The following is an 18,098-nucleotide window of genomic DNA, read 5'->3' on the forward strand; positions in this document are numbered from 1 at the left end:
TCTTGATAGTGTTTGGTCTGAGTCGTGCTCAGGGGCCTCAAGGGATGCTCCTAGCAGTGCCAAAGAATGGGGCATGTGAATCCAGGATGCAACCCATGGTCTTGCATGTAAGACATATGCTCTATCACTTGAGGATCTTGATCTGCATTCCACACAGCATCTGCTAGTTGCAAATGAGCAGAGCTGGAAATGGATGTAGAGCACCCCTACCTCAAACCCCTCTGTTGCAGAGCCTCTTTGAAGGCATTGTAGACCATGCCAGACATGGACACGCTCTTTAGACTTCCACATGAGCTCCAGGAAGAAGCGGCTGTGGTGGGTGGTAAATGATCATTCGATGTTGACTCTCCCATTGAGCTGAGTTCCGGAAAGATTTTCAGTCACAGTCAACTGTGCAGTCAGAATAATTTCAAGGAGCCCGGAGAGATAGCACAGCGGTGTTTGCCTTGCCAAGCAGTCGATCCAGGACCAAAGGTGGTTGGTTCGAATCCCGGTGTCCCATATGGTCGGTCCCCTGTGCCTGCCAGGAGCTATTTCTGAGCAGACAGCCAGGAGTAACCCCTGAGCAATGCCGGGTGTGCCCCCCCCCCCAAAAAAAGAATAATTTCAAGATACTGTGCTCTTTTTTTTTTTTGGCCACACCCAGCAGTGCTCAGGGGTTACTCCTGGCTGTCTGCTCAGAAATAGCTCCTGGCAGGCATGGGGGACCCTATGGGACACCGGGATTCGAACCAACCATCTTAGGTCCTGGATCGGCTGATTGCAAGGCAAACACCGCTGTGCTATCTCTCCGGGCCCAAGATACTGTGCTCTTTACCAGCTCCACCAGCACTCTTTCTCGATAAATTCTTCCCTGCTTCTTGCATCTTTCTCACCCATTCCTCTCTGTTTATTCAAAACAGTTCCAGTTTGGGCTGGGGCATGTCACTCGGTGGTTGCAAACTTACCTTTTATGTCTTGGGCTTTGGATTCACACACACACACACACACACACACACACACACACACACACACACACACGTTCTTTATCCAAGAAGAAAACAATTTGTTTTTGAGGGTTTTTTTTTTTTTTTTTGCAATTTCTTTCTTTGCAGGATTGAGGGATGGAAGTTGTGTTGAGAAGAAATGTGACATTTGCTGAACCAAATGAAAGTCCTCTGGAATGCAAAGGATTTGGGCGCAGCCTGCCAAAGTTCACATTCCACCCCATTACAAATGGAACTAGAGAAATCTGAAGCCAGCTGTACCGTGAATGATGGGTAGCCAGTCCTATCACGGTCCACCCTAAGCTCATGCCCCACTCAACTTCCCTTGCTAAAAACCTAGATCTGATCCAAGACAATCAACTGACCAGATCCAGACAATGACACATGATTAATTTCAGCCAAAAGTGCCTCTCCTGCCTTCTTCAACCAGCTAATCACATTACTGAGCTCCCTAGGGAATAATGGTTGTGACGTCTCATTCTGGAACACAGAATAGCCAACTCCGAAAATGCCACAATCTAATAAGCCTCAGAACCCTGGACTATGTGAGATTACATGACAAAGAGGAATCAAGATTGCAGAAAAATTGAATTTGGAACTCATTTGTACTGATCTTTATCCAGAAGATTAATCTGGATTATGGGGGACAGTGAAAGGTCCCACTTGCCCTAAAAATAACCGTTGGGGGCCCAAGAGAAGAGCTTGATGACAGAATTCAAGCCTGCTTCAACATTTGAACTTGGTAGGGCACATTGAGTCTCTAACAGTAGATGTCAGCATTTGTATCCACAAACTGCAGAGGAGCGAGCTGGCTGGCTCTCTCTCTCTGTGCCTGACTGGCTGGTGAGTCAGTGCTGCCCTGCAGGGGGGCAGGAAGGAAGAAGCCTGGAGTCTGAATGCCAGTGCTGATAGCTGGCTGGATGCTCAGCACCCTGCGACAAAGGACTGTGCCATCAAGAAAGGTATAAGACCTGCAGGACTGGTGCGACTCAGTAATCCAGGTGCTTCTAAATTGTTAGGGCCTGCCTTGATGGTTCTGGATGGAAATTCTGGCACCACCCAGGGCTACTCCCTCAGATCGCTGCTGCCACTCAACTGAGCATTGGTACCACACACACAATCCCTCCCACCCACACACCCATCAGCCCAATCTTGCCAAGCCTGGTGTTTACAGTGATCACTCCCAAACTCTCTTTTGGGAGGCTTCTCCTTTCATACACAGGCCCTTCTCTGGTTCAAATATGCTTCTTTCTTCTCTGCCTGTCAGCCTGTCAGGCTGTGCTGGGAGCAGCTGAAAATCAGGGAAAAGCTGGTTTTCCAGATTTTGTGTGTGTGTGTGTGTGTGTGTGTGTGTGTGTGTGTGTGTGTGTGTCTGCTATGCATGTCTATTTGTATGTAAACAGCTGAAAGTCATGGAAAAGCTGGTTTGAGACAGAGAGGAGAGGAGAGAAAGAAGAGAGAGAAAGAGAGCGAGAGAGAGAGAGAGAGAGAGAGAGAGAGAGAGAGAGAGAGAGAGAGAGAGAGAGAGAGAGAGAGAGAGAAGGGTCTCAACTTCCACACCCTCCCAGTAATTATCCTATGTGTTCACAATTTGTATTCAGTGGCAGTCATCAAGGATGAGGAAATGCAGAATAACTTTAAAGCAGGGCTGATGGATCTAGGAAAGTTCGGCTCACCCTGATTCCAAATGGCTCTTTCAGAAGCCTTTTCACCTTCCCAGCCAACATCTCCCTGCACAATCGGGAAAACAACTCCCCCTCACCTCACTCAGTTGCCAGTTAGGTCGCTGGTGGGTGTTTTCTTCTGAGGCCCAGGAAGCCAAGCCAGGTGGGTGGAAATGAAAAGGAAACAGGTTTCAAACCCAAACCTGAGTCCTCCACAGACAGATTTCCACATCAGGGAAAGAGCCTTCTGTTCTGGAAACTACTAAAACTTGCCAAGGTGAGTCTTGGTGCACCTTGCCCAGGTGCCTTTGAGACAGGAGGCCTGGATGTTGGTGGATGGAGAAGGGCTTTGGGAAGCATCTGTGCAGAGACTTTGCTTGCCTGTCTACATCTCTTTGCAAAAGCAAAGTGTCAACATATGCTGATTTGGGCTCCTCCACAGAGGACTTGGCCATTCTGGTAGCACCTGAGGGAAAGATCAGGGTGTGGAAAGTGTGTGTGTGATAGTGGCATCTGTTTGGGTCTTACGGCTTGCTCCAGAGAAAATCCCCGTTAGGATCAGCGGTACCACAGCTCCTCTGGCAGTACTAAGCATTCCAGGGAGAAGGGATTGAGATACTGACTGCTCCAGGAATCCTCATAACCCAGAAACTGACTGTGCTATTGGGGCTCCATCCCTTCACCCACATATCCCCAGGCTACATTTTCTGCTATGCTTTCCAACTTCAGCTTGGAGCCTGAGTTCAAAGCCCATCCCCTCCCATGTCCTCACAGTCTTTTCTGCAGGACTCTCCATGTCTTGGGGGCTACCAAGCTCTCATCCCTCACTCCTGCCCATCTCCCCATTACATCGCCACATCTCTGCTTGCCTGACCTTCATGAGGGGAAATTTTTTTCTGCCCCTTATTGTGGAAAAGGCCAAATGAAAGGGTATCAGACAACCCTCTTAGCTAGTCTTGTGCATTGGTGTCACCCACCTCAATTGGGATGAGTCAGGGAGTTAAAATCACAGAGAGGTCACTGAGGATCCTAGCACAGGTGTAATTGAGAAGACTTCATTGGCCAACTGGAGTTGGCCAGCAAGGGTAGGGAATGTCTCAGTTCCTCTACTCAATCCTGTTTTATGCCTGGGCACTAGACATGCTGAGAACCTCTGAAACAACCCCCAGGCATAGATGTGACCCTGGTGGGCCCTCATCAATGAAAGGCCAGGACAGAGTGTTCAGAGCCAAGAGGCCAAGCATCCCAGAAAGAGATGGAAGCCCTTTTGGAGGTAAGACAGGAGAGCGGCGAGCACAGCTTTCCAGCTTGGCTGCCCAGGCAGGAGAGTAAGTGGAGAGGAATGCCTGTGCTGTCTCCTGGTGTTTTTATGTGGGAGAGACAAAAACATGTTTATGAGCCAGGGAGGGGCTCCAGCAGCAGTTGATGAGCAACTATGAGAAGGGGGATAATTAATGGATCAGCAGCCCAGGGAGGTAGGGCGGGGGACCCAGAATAAGGAAAAAGAAATTATTTTTTGGTCACACCTGGCAGTGCTGTGGGCCTATTCCTAGTTCTTTGCTGAGGACTCTGGGGGACCATATGAGGTGCCAGAGATTGAACCCAGGTTGACAAGGTACAAGGCAAATTCCTGCTGTACTATCTCCACAAACTGTCTAAAAAATTTTTTTTGAGGGGGCACAGGTTTGGGTCTCTCCCATATTGCTCAGGAGCTATTTCTTGAGATTAAGAATGCCCCTCCATAGTTTCTCATTTGTGGTGCCAGGGATCAAACTTGGGTTATTGGAGGTACAGTAAGTACCTTACCTGTTTATCTATCTCTCTCTGTCTCCAAATGTAGTATAAAAGATTTCCCTGAACAGAGATGGGCAGGGCCGGTGCAGGAAGGAGATAGGGACCTGCCCTGTAGCTTTTCCCGTTGTGGAGTGGAGGGAAAATCTCTACTAGTTGCAGGGAACTAGGAAGAGGGATTGTGGGTGTTCTGGGGAGACTGTTCAGGCTGGAGTTCCATGGACTTAGTACTGTGTTTGTACCCCCAGCTGGGAGAGACTTACTCTACTGAGCAGATGGAGGCTCTGGGCAAGTGGCCTGAGTTCACCATGTGAAACTAGGAGTCTGTAGGTTCGTTTCCCACTGCTGAGAACCCCAAAGGCCTCACACAGTCTCTTCCTGACCTTGTAATGAGAGGTTCATGAGCAAGCCTGAAACTCTGGGATTTCCCCCTTTGTGGGTGGTTGGGGTGTTGGAACCTCATTATACCTACCTAGCCTAGGCACTCATGAAGGTCAGGAGGACTGGCTCACCTCTCCCTGTTACTCCTGGAAAAGACAGAAAGAACCTTGTGAACTGCCCCAGGAACAGTCAAACGAGGGCAAGTTCCCCAAGGGCTATGGGGCACCTTCCTGGGCACTCAGGGTGGGAAATGTTGAGAGGACAGGGTTCCCACCCAGATCTGCACCCTCAGGGCTGTGGGGCTTTGCTTAGGCCACTTTCTTTTCTGGCCTCAGTTTACCCTTCTCTGCAATATTTTCTGGCCAGTCAAGACCAGGAGCACTGTAACTGAGTCTTTCCGAGCAGAAAGTGGTGGAAGAGCACTCCACACTCATCCTAACAGCTTGAAGATGCTCCAGATTCCAGGCAGCACCTGGTCAGTTTGCCTTGTGGAACTGTTCACCCCACCCACCAGCCCACACTGTCTTCCTCCAGTTCCTTGATAAAGGATCCTGTCATCACGCAAGCTTCTGTGGCTGCTGTCTCGGCTCCAGCTTCAGAGGCAGCAGAGCACAGGCATTCCAGAAGCAAACCTTGAGCAGATCCAGCACAGCCCTGCAAGGGCTCCTGGCTGCTGGCGTTCAGTCCCCTGCAGGAATGTGGGGCGGATCGAGCCTGTTTCCGTGGCAGCATGGGTGGCAGTGGCAGCATCTGCTTCCCCACGCGGCTCCGTGAGTCATGGCCACCCACGCTCACCCTTGGCACCGAACAACCCTAGGGGACAGTGGGTTTGTCAGCTCAAAACAGCAAAGCTGTGCTCTGCACCGCCTGGTGGGTGCGTGGTACACACAGGGCTTAGTCCATGTGAGATACGCTGCATGCTCTGGGCTCCTTCACCCAGAAATCAGTGGGGTTCTGCCCTCGAACCTGTGCTGTAAAGTGGCTGTGAGCCTCCTGAGACAGGGGGCCGACCCAGCACCCCTACCCCAGCCTTCCTCTCTCCTATAAAGCTACCCACATAACAACTATTCCTTGCATCCAGACAGGTCCTGGGTTCCTGCTGTTTCTCATCAGAAGACCTTGTATCATAGCCATCCACACACCTCTGGACAATGTCTCAGACTGTCCTCTGGTCTCTAAAACGTGCCTTTCCTGTCTTCTTTCCACATCTGAGCTGAGTAATTTGAAAACCAGAGTTCCAAACTCCTGTACTAGTAAGGGCCAAAGCAGGTTAGAGGGCTTAACTCCTAGGATCTAGACTTGCCTTAGAGGCAGAGGGTCAGTTCACTGCAGTGGTTCCCAAACCTATTTGGTCTACCACTTCCTTTTCAGAAACACACACACACACACACACACACACACACACACACACACACACACACACACATAATCAGATCCCCCTTGGATCTGTTATTTGTATTAACACCCACCCAACTCTTCTACCTACCTACCACCCCTGTCTTTCTAGTTACCCTTGAATAACAGCACCTGCTGTTTCCTCTTGGGAAAATAACAGAAGCAGGTAAGGTGCTTGCCTTACACAGAGCTGAACTCTGTTCTGCTCTCAAAACCACATTTGATACCTTTGCAACATCACCAGCAGTGACCCCTGAGCTCAGAGCTGGAAGTAAGCCTTGAGTACCAGGAGGTGTGTCCCCAAAGAAATTCTCAGGATCTCCTGGACGTGCAGTGAGAGGACAAACTGCTATGAGGGAAGATGACTTCCGGGGGGTGTGGATTCTGTAAAAAATAAGGCTGGAGGTTAGGATCAAGGTCCAGTCCTTTGTCCACAAAGCAGGCAGACAGGGTACAGTGATGTCCCAATCCTCTGTCCACACTCAGCACAGATGCTCAAACCTCTCTTTTTTCTGTAAACAACACTGGTGGATTTGGGTAAGCAAAGACTCCAATTGCTCCAACAGAAGCACCTGAGTTTTCCAGAATCATGTTCTACCTCCAGGTTATTTGCATCACATGGAAAAGCTGGTGTGTGTGTTTTTCCTCTGTGGACTGAGGAAAGCATTACCTCACCTACCACAAACAGCGCCTTGAGGTCAAAGGAAACCCACCACTGGGCGTCAGCTGCCCCCACAACCCATTCCCAAGGGCTGAGGTATCCAACAGAGGGAGGGACTGAGGGGTGTACTGATCATATCAATGTACATCACACTTTCATTTTATTTAATTGAGGTAATGTGGTTTACATCTGTCTCCATATTATTTTATCCTTGTAATACTACTTTGCCACCCCCTCTGCCAGACTTTTAGTTACCCTCCACTGTGTCTTGAGATTTCTTCTCCACCTCCTCCCACCCCCTCGTAGACTTATATCCTGGGTTGTTTTCACTAGGGACAGTTTAGTCTTTTGCCTTGTTTCTTTATACTTTATAAATGAACAAAACCATTCAGTATTTCCTTTATCTTCAGTTCACTTTGCATAGCATGGTACCCTCCAATTTCACTGAGGTTATAGAAAACCACATACTTTTACCTTTAAGTACAGCTGGATATTATTCATATATTTATGAATTTACCCATATGTTCATATATATGCACACTCTATGGCTTCATTATCCATTCATCTGTTTTATACCTAAAACAGATGCTTCCAGACCTTGGCTGTTGTGAATGGTGATGCTATAAATATGTATTCCTGGTGCATATGTATTTGTGTAGATGTATCCCTGTGGATCTGTGTTCTTAGCATAGGTATCTAGGATGGGGACCCTTGGTCATAGTGTCACAGTGTGGGTTACATCAGGCAATGCTCAAAGACTACTCTGGCTCTTTTTTCTCTCCTGGAAGACTCAGGAGACCATATAGGATGTCAGAGATTGAACCTAGGTCGGCTGTGTACAAGGCAACAGCCTGGCCTGCTGTACTGTAGCTCCAGCTCACCATAGGGAAGTTCCATTCTTAATTTTCTGAGGAGCTCTGCACTATTTTTTACAGAAGATGAAACAGACAGCAGTGCTATCAACAATGGATGAGGGTCCCTTTCACCACATCCCTGAGAACACTGATTGTTTTCACTCACTTTTGATGTGAGCGACCGTTGTTTTTTGATTTGCATTTTCTTGACCATCAGTGATGATGAACTTGTTTTGTTCATATGCCTGTTGGCCATTTGTATGTCTTCTTTGAGAAAGTGTCTATTAAATCCCTGTTTGTTTTTTTTTTATAGGGTTGTGTCACCCCATCCCCCCATTTATCCTGTGTAACCTTACCTGATGGTAAGACTTGCCCATTTCTGGGAGGGGTCTTTGGTAGGTAACAAAAAGATTGCCTCAGGGGCAGGAAGGGGATTGATTGAGGAATGGATAGAAGGATTCAGGGGAAGATGGAGGAAGGAGCAGGAGGAGGAGAGATGGCTGAAAGAGGTTGAATGCAGGGCGAATAATGGAGCTGGCTTGAAAGGTTATAATAAGCCACACATGTTGGCCAGGGCCTGAATAAAGCTGATATCTTGAGAAACCTGACTGTCTGTGGGTCATTTCCTCACAGCTATCCTGAATCCTCAGATCCGCTGGCTGGAGAGAGTTGCAGGTGCATGACCCAGGCTGGAGGAGAAAGGCCTCTCTCCATCCATCCATCTCACCATCATCCAGCCCCATCCATAACTCAATAATTAATTTGTTTTTCTACAGGGTTGTTTGTTTATTGGTGTGTGTGTGTGTGTGTGTGTGTGTGTGTGTGTGTGTGTGTGTGTGTGTGTGTGTGTTGGAGATTAGCCCTTTGTCCTCTTCTTGGTGAGTAAATATATTCTCTCATTAAGTCAGGTGTCTTTTTATTTAGTGCATTAGGAACAGCACTTTTCCCCCTTAAATCATTTGTGATAACCTGGGTACTGAGCTCAGTAACTACTCCCAAGACTCAATCTTCAGAGAAGGTACAGGTTTGGTCAGAATAGATTAGGTTCTGCCCTAGGTACAGACAATCCCAATTTCTCAGTGGTTTACGGTAAGGAAAGGAAAGGCTCCCTTCTTTTGCAAATGTTTCATATCTAATCAGATTCAGTTTTACAAAATCACACAGGCTCTGGGCACTTGAGCCATCTTTGTTTTCTGCCACAGAGGAAACAGCTGGAAAGCCAGTCCTTCTGCTGACACTTCACTGAACTTTTAATCCCAGAGCCCTACTTGCCTTCCAAGGGCTAGAAATGTACAGAGAAAAAAAATGGTTATAGTCAGATATTAAATGTTACTCGGTTGACACAGACCACTCTTTATTCATTTAATCTTTTTTTTCCAGGGGATAGCACACATGCAGTTCCCCACTACCATAAATTACACAGTCGAGTTTCCCACATATGGGGAAATCGCAGAGGTCAACACGCCCGGAGTGCAATGGGCGAGCCTCACCCTGGGGAAACTACCTTCATGATTATGGAATCGCCCCTGCCAGGTAAGTATCATTTACTCTTCTTTACAATTTCACATAGCACTCAATGTGTATCTGGAACTGGGTCAGTTCTTGGGAAACAGTATCACCAGGGCAACGGTCTTTGCATGATCTAGGGAGTTCCTGAGACATTAAGTTCTATATGTACAGCACTCCCTGGAGTTGTGTATTGCAGGAGTCCCACTTTAGTCTTCTCATTGACATGGCATTTTGTTACTATTGTCTATGTTCCGCAGCAGAAGGAAAGCTCTAGAAAACAAAGCTCTCATAGATGTTAGCCTCTATTCTTAGAACTTAACAATGCCTGGTCAACTGAAGCTAACCAACATTGAACTGAATACTGACCAATACTACCGGTGGCTCACAATTAAATTTGGTTCAATTAACACAAATAGCATCCCCCATGTTAAATGAATGGTTGGATATAAATAGCTATTGGCTTATTTCACACCAATTCCTGCCTTCACAGAGCTAATAATATTTGCTGAGTCAACGTTGAGCAGTTCTAATTAATTATAGAATAGAACAATAAATCAATCTCATACCAGAGAAAGTAAAATGTTGGTCAAGAGAAAGTGAGGCAATGTGGCTTGAGCACAAGGAGACAAGGGTCCATTTTGACCACAGTGGGGTCAGGAAATCTAGCTTGTTTGGCAAGAGACACTCTAAACTTTGATGAGATTAATGGGACCACTGGACTCCAGGCATGCTGCAAAGTGAGAGGAAAGGCCTGGTTTCAGCTCTACCTCTGAACTTTGTTTCTCTTCACACGGGCAACTTTTGACCCTCTGTGCTGTGCAAAAATTCAGATCTTCCAGTTGCCATCTTACAGAACTACCACTTCTCTGTAAGGCAGAAGGTTCCAGAACCCAGTCTATGTATTTGGTCAACTTCAGGTATTTCTCCTCCAAAGGGGATATATGATACGTTTTGTGTAAGAGAAATGACCAGGTTCTCTATGACACACTCAGTCTTGAGTGGTTGGCCCCATGCCTGTACCCCAGAAGCTGGGAGACTGCTTGGAGGGAGAATTAGCCTATTAGCCTTTCTGAAGGGTCTTTGCAAAGCAGAGGGAGGGCCCCATCTTAGCAGGGAAGGATAGAAAGGTGCTAAACCAGAACCTTCCCCTTTAGACAGTAATGAGGATCGGTATTTCTCATGGAATAACAATGGTAGAAACTTCCAGCTGGCAAAATCACATTGGAAGGAGTTCCATCAGGAGACAACAAAAATAGGGCAGGGCTAGAACTAATAATCTAGGTTCTCCATCGGTCAGCTCTGTCCCTCCAGAAGCTTTCCTCTCTGGCCTTTCTTTTCTTACCTGCCTACCTTCCCCTTATGGAACCATTTCCTGACCAGGATCCAGCTAGGAATCCTTTCAGATGTTTCCTGAGTGCTCAGATTTATATTGGGTATTCCTGAGTGGAGAGAACAAAGGCAAACATATGGGGGTGACCCTCTGCTTCTTCCTACCCCACCTCTACTCTCTCAGTTTACAAAGTATCTCTCTCTCTCTCTCTCTGATTCCAATTAGCTAAGAGTTGTGGTCACACTTTGATTTTCCCACCATCAGGAAGATTCTAATAATTTGCCCATTTTCTACGTCAAGAAATTAAGGTGTACTAGCATTTAAGGGGTTACAGAAATTGTCTGAGTTCATTCTAAGAAAGGACCCAACTGGTACCCAACAGTTGGTCTGTCATTAAGACCTATTGAGCTATCACTCCAGCTCCAGTTTGTTTCCTTATCCCACCTCACACATCCAACCCAGGTAGCTCACATGCCTTTTGACAAAAGTATGGAGAGACAAGGAAACTAAGTAAAATGTAAAACTACCCAGATGTATCATTGGGGTGACCCATTTCTTCCAGGCATCTGTGCCAGCTGCCTTGAGGAGCACTGACTCTCCTGAATGCTGTCATTTGCCCATCAGGGCTCTACAGCCGTTAACCCCACTTGGTATTGCTGGCAGCCTTTGTGAGGTGTCACCAAGCTTGGTCCATATAGGAAGGGGGCCAAGGTGGAACAAGGAACTCAGAAAGAGGCCAGGGGGCAGCAGGGTCATGTTAGGGAAGTCTTCAAGTAGGCAATGAAATGTGGGATACAGGGCCAGGATGAGGGGGAGACCTGGCCAAGTAGTTACTTGGCAGGTCCCGAAAATGATCACTCACATGTGATGTGGGGTGAAGAACACTCCAGGTCAAGATTTTAAAATTTCATTTTGTTCTTAAGTTTTGAGCCTCCCAAGTAATACTCAGGGGACCCAGAGGCCACATTTGGAAATTCTTGGCTAAATAGGCTAGAGGTTCAGTGGATCTATTTGAACCTTTTTGTCAGGGGCCACCAGAGCCTCCCTAGTGGTGCTTGGGCAGCCACCAGGATCATACAACTGGGATTTATGGACCACCAGAGACTCGTGGTAAGTGGGATCAAACTAGGGTCAAGCACAAGAAAGGTATGTGTCCTAAACCCTTTACTATCTCCCCAGTCCTTATTTTACTTTTTGATTATTTTCAATAAGGGCCACACATTGGAGTGCTTGGGAACTGTGGTGCTGGGTGCCATCAGGATCATATCCAGTGGTGCAGAGACCACACAGTACTGGCTATTGAATTCAGGGTCTTCCCTGTGCTCCACTGTTTAAACTGTTTCCCTAAACTCCAGCTGCTGATCAAATGTCTCATTCAAGTCTCAAGTTTTAGAACTGAAGCTTAATATTCAAGTTTTAGTATACTGATAAGTCTATAAAATTCCAATATTAATAATATAATTTCAAATATCCTAGAGGCAGCAAGAGCAAGACAGTACTGAGTGTTAGAAAATGAATGTTGAGTTACTAAAATCTCTCCAGCTCAATGAAGTAAAGCACCTAGATAAAAGGCCTGTGACTCAATGGTAGAGCATGAAACCTGGATTCTATCTCCAGCACTGCAAAAAAAAGATAAAGGAACCAATAAAGAAAAGCATTCCAGACACGTATTTATGTTGGTCCAACTCCTCCCTACCGACTCCTTAGGACATCATGTTCATGAACATGGCTAATACAGAGACATCACCTACCTGGTACCATTTAATCTTCCTCAACCCCACTGACTGATTCAAAGGTGATTGTTTTTGTTCAGTCCTAGCAAGGCCCTTCTCAGATCTGTAGAGCCAGTTCTCTTTGAGGACTCCATGGCTCTGTCCATGCCCATACACATCACCCCTACGCTGGCTCTCAGTTCTGATTTTATACTGAAATTCCTTTTGATGGATTCTCCAGCACAGTCTATTGACTGACCAGTTCAGAGTCTCCAAAGGATTAATGTGCCATTGATAATCTAACCCCCTTCTTCTGTTCCACTTAACATTTTGTTCTTATTCAAAGCCAGAAAAGCAAGAATGCTCCAGTCATGTTCTTCACTGGGTTTCATTCACACAACTTCTTTGAGAATAGCCAAAAGATTCCTACTTCATGTTGAGGCAAAAGGCTTCCTTTCAACCCAGCTGCTCTCTCCACAACCTCTAGAATCTTTCCTGTATTCAGAGCTTCTCAGTAGCTCCTTTGATACCACATACCTGAGCCAAACCATAGCTAATTTCAGCTAAAGCCCTGAAGCTAAGAGTTAGGTGGACTTAGCCTATACTGTCCTTGCAAAGAAACAAACTGATTTTTATATCAAAGTATATTTACATATTTTTGTGCTGTGCACTTTTTTTCAATCTGTGAAATATAAACTCTTGGAAGAGAAGAAGAGTTAAATATTTTACAACCGTTGGTTCATTAGTAAATATTCAATAAATGTAAGTTCCATATACAAATGAATCAGGTAATCATGATCCTTAATTCATATGCAAAATACAATATATTAAGTGTTATTAAATCTCACAAGTAAAATGATAGCAATTCAACTATGATGAATTTAACTGATGAGATGACTTGAATGCATTGGAAGATGTATTTTTCTGCGTTAGAGTGATTTCAAATGAACCTTAATAAGAAGACAAAGTTAACAGATACTTTTCTTTTGGTCATACCTTTACAACTATCAACAGTTCGTTTTCATTTGATTTTACTTTTTTGTTTGTTTGTGGTGGTGCTCAGAAGTTACTCCTGCCCTCAGAAATTACTCCTGTTAGATTCGGGAACCATATAGAATGTCTGGGATCAAACCCGGGTCAGCTGCTTGCAAGGCATTTCACTACCTACTGTGTTATCACTTTGGCCCTTATTTTGATTTTTGTTTCAGAACCACACCCAGCTGTGTTCAGGACTTTCTCCTGACTTTGTGCTCAGGGATCAGTGTTGGCAGTGCTCAGGGGACCATATATGGTGCCAGGGAGTAGAACATGTAAGCCAAGTGCTTTAGCCCCCATATTAATTCTCAAACCATAATTGCCCAATTTTTTAAAGTTACTGTGAAATTAAAAGTTATTCATGATTGGATTTCAGACATGCAATGCTTCAACACCAATCCCATCACCAGTGTCCACTTCCCTCCACCCTTCATTTCTCTGCACTCACCACTCTGTCTTTATAAGAGGTACTCTAAAAATTATTTATCGAGGGCCCATAGAGATAGCACAGCGGCGTTTGCCTTGCAAGCAGCCGATCCAGGACCAAAGGTGGTTGGTTCAAATCCCGGTGTCCCATATGGTCCCCCGTGCCTGCCAGGAGCTATTTCTGAGCAGACAGCCAGGAGTGACCCCTGAGCACTGCCGTGTGTGGCCCAAAAACCAATATATATATATATATATATATATATATATATATATTTACAATTTTCTGCACTATAAGTTAGCAGTACTGATAGGGTTTCACTTTATCATCATTAAGCACCGCCCCCTCCTCTTCCTTCTCCATGCTCATTGCACCCACTTTGTTCTCACCCCACCCTAGTCCTACCCCAAGAGGCATATTTCCTACCTTGACAAGATCTGTTCTCAAGTTCTTTGTCTCCATTGTCTTTAGGTATTTGTTATTCCACTATTAAGTTTCTCATATCTCTCTCTTTTTTTTTTATTTTGTTTTTTTGTTTTTGGGCCACACCTGGCGGTGCTCAGGGGTTACTTCTGGCTGTCTGCTCAGAAATAGCTCCTGGCAGGCACAGGGGACCATATGGGACACCGGGATTTGAACCAACCACCTTTGGTCCTGGATCGGCTGCTTGCAAGGCAAACGCCGCTGTGCTATCTCTCAGGGCCCATATCTCTATTTCTAACCTGATTCTTATGTTTCTCTATATCTTATGTTCATATAAATCTCATATTTCTCTGTATCTATATCTCTGTGTTGGTCTCTCTCGCTGTGACTAAATTCACTCAGCATGACTGTTTCCATTCATATAACAGAAAATTGGATGAATTTATTTTTTATGGCCAAATATTATTCCACCATGTATGTATATATATCATGGTTTCTTTACGCAGTCATCTATTCTTGGACATTTGTGTTTTTAGCTAATTTTGGTTACTGTGGCTAACACTGCAAGATATATAGCGGTGCAAATGTCTTTTACTTATTTTGTTTTTAGGACCTTATAGTATATTCAAGTAAATGAAATTGCTGGGTCAAATATAAGCTCAATTCCTAGTTTATTACTTATTTATTTTTAGGAATGTCCATATTGTGTGCCAGAAAGGCTAGACTAACTGACATTCCCACCAGCAGTGGATGAGAGTCCATTTTTTTCCTAAACCACACCAACATTGGTTATTTTTGTTCTTTTTGATGTGTGCCAATGTCTGTGGTGTGAGGTGATATTGTATTGTTATTTTGATTTGCATATCTCCAATGATTACTAATGCAGAGCATTTATTCATTTGCCTTTTGACCATTTGTAATTATTCCTTGGAGAAGTTTCTGTTCATTTCTTCTCTTTTTGATGGGATTGGATTTTTTTTCTTATAGAATTAACCAGTTTCTTATAGAGTTATAGAGTTCTACCAGCATCATATATTTGATATTAATCCCTTATCAGATAAGTGGTGGGTAAATAATTTCTCTCAATCTGTGAGCATTTATTTCCTTTGAGATACAGAAGTTTCTAAATTTAATGTAGTCCTATTATTTATCTTTGCTTCCACTTGCTTGGCCAGTGACATTTCATGCTTAAAGATGCCTTTAGCTTCCATATCATGGAGAGTTCTGCCTACATTTTACTATATATATCTTATATGTTCAGGTCTAATCAATATTTTTAATCCATTTTGATTTGATTTTTGTACATGAGGTTAAAAAGAGGTCTGACTTCATTTTCTTGCATGTAACTGACCAGTTTTCCCAAGAGCACCTGTTGAAGACACTTTCTTGCTCCACTTCATAGTTTTTGGTCCTATACCAAAGACTAGTTGATCATATATCAGAGAGTCTGTCTCAGGATATTAAATGCTATTCCACTGATCTGAGGGTCTGTTTTTAGTTCAGTACCATGCTATTTTAATTACCACCGCTTTATAGTGCAGTTTGAAGTAAGGGAATGTGCTGTCTCCCATCTTCTTTTTCCCAAGAAATGTTTTCACTATTTTGGGGTGAGATTATTGCTCCATATAAATTTTAGGAGTGTTTGATCTATTTTTTTTAAAAATATATTACATGCAAATCTTTATAGACGTATTTATACATTGAATCTGTATAGTGCTTTGGTGATTCTTAGAAGTTACATCTGGCTCTGTACTCAGGAATTTCTCCTTCCCATGCCCAGTGGGATGCCGGAGTCAGTCCCATGCAAACCAAGTGCCCTACTAGCTGTACTATCACTCTGGACCCTGAGCATTCATCTTGTGGAACTGTGTTCCACAAGTTTTGTTAGTTTGCTTCCTCATTCTTATTTGTTTCCAGGAATCTCGATATCCTCTCTCACTCACGTGTTGAGTAATGGGCTGTTTAATTTACAAGGTGTTTGAATTGTTTCTCCATCTCTGTCTGTGATTAACTTCTATTTTCAGTGATCATGTTGATATAATTTCTATCTTCTTGACCTCAGAGAGGTGTGTTCTATGGCAAAGCATATAATCTATCTAGCATGGAACATGTGGTCTATGAAGAAGAATGTGTATTAAGCTTTGGGGTGATGAAAATACCTATATATATTAAGCCTCTTTATTCCATTTCCTCCTTCAGAGCCAGTATTTTCTGGCTGAGTTTTAGTCTACTTGATCAAGAGGAGACAGATCATTGTTGAAGTCTCCAGCTACTATTGTGCTGCAATCAATGTCTTCCTTCAAGATTATTAGCAGTTATTTTAAGTATTTTTCTGGTTCTTCATTAAATGCATATATGTTTAGGAGTGTGAGTTCTTTCTGATATACATATTCGTTGATTATTAATCAATGACCTTTTTTTCTCTTATAACATTATTGTTTTTGTTGTCTCTGCTGTCTGATATTAGAATGGCCAACTCTGGGCTTTTTGAGAGAGTTGTTTGCTTGAAGAATTGTCTTTCAACATTTGACTTTGAGTCTTTCGTTTGCTCTGACTATTCAAATGTGTTTCTTGCAGGCAACAAAATGTTTGGTTCGATTTTTTAATCTATCCTGACACTCTATATCTCTGAATTGACACATTTACTCCACTGACATTGTCATGGAGTTTTGTGCCATCTTTCTGTAGAAGTCTGGTATGTTTATGGGATTCATATTGTCTTAAAGTAGTCCTTGTAAAGATGGTTTTGAATCTATGAAATTCTAGAGCTGTTGTCTATCCATTCTGTTATGTATCATTACTTCAAATCTGAATGAGAGTCTAGATGGGTAAAGAATTCTTTACTACTATCTATACTATACTACATCTATACTACTCCTAGGAAGTATACCCTAGAAACACAAAAATGCAATACAAAAATCCCCTCCTCACGCCTATATTCATTGCAGCACTATTTACAATAGCCAGACTCTAGAAACAACCAAGATGCCCTTCAACAGATGAATGATTAAGAAACCGTGGTACAAAAAAAAAGAAAGAAAGAAACTGGTGTACATATTGAGTTAAGTCAGAGGGAGAGATACACACAGAAGTAATTTCACTTATCTATAGGTTTGTTTGTTTGGTTGGTTGGTTTTGGTTTTTGGGCCACACCTGGCGGTGCTCAGGGGTTACTCCTGGCTGTCTGCTCAGAAATAGCTCCTGGCAGGCACGGGGGACCATATGGGCATTGGTGGTGGGAATGTTGCACTGAAAAAGGGAAGTGTTCTTTTTGTGACTGAAACCCAACTACAATCATGTTTGTAATCAGGTGTTTGAATAAAGATATTTTAAAAAAAATTCTTGGTGAAGCATTGCTTTTTTTCACCTTTACTTTTCTTTCATTTTCTTATTTACTGTATTCCACAATTATCTACAAACCTTGAAGGTCTCATTTGGTAAATATTAAGGAAACACCTTTTTATGGAATTTTCCTTTGATATTTGTTTTCAATATTTATATTATCTGTATTTTCTATCATTCTAATTAGGATATGTCTTGGAGTATTTTATTTGGTTATCTTCTAGTTGGTACCATCAGTTCCCTGGATCTGGGTTAATGTGCTTTTCAATACTAGGACTATCTCAGCAATGATGTCTTTGACTGTTGCTTCTTCATCCAGGTTGCTTTCCTGGCACTCTTGGGTCCCAATGATTCTTCTGTTGTTCCTTGTGATCACAAAGTTCTCTCTTGCTTGCTATTCATTTGAGTTTTTATTCTGTCTTCTGCTGTTGTCTGGAAGTTTTCTTCACTTCATCTTGGAACTCAGTGATTCTGTTCTCAGCACCTACTACTCTTCTAGTGAGGTCTTTCAATTAGTTTTTTATTTTTCCTACCATGTTTTAGTTCTGTCATTTCTGTTTGTAGTTTTCTCATTTCTGCTTTCATTGCCTC

General features: G+C 43.8%; 1 non-coding gene across 1 annotated transcript; it reads right to left on the bottom strand.

The window, feature by feature from the left end:
- Positions 1–9,109: 9,109 nt before the first annotated feature.
- Positions 9,110–9,273, bottom strand: LOC126004948 (U1 spliceosomal RNA). Its single transcript, XR_007494151.1, has one exon. It is a non-coding gene; the product is annotated as a U1 spliceosomal RNA (small nuclear RNA).
- Positions 9,274–18,098: the final 8,825 nt, after the last annotated feature.

Source organism: Suncus etruscus, chromosome 3 (genome assembly GCF_024139225.1).
Source record: "Suncus etruscus isolate mSunEtr1 chromosome 3, mSunEtr1.pri.cur, whole genome shotgun sequence".
In the NCBI taxonomy this organism is placed as follows: Eukaryota; Metazoa; Chordata; class Mammalia; order Eulipotyphla; family Soricidae; genus Suncus; species Suncus etruscus.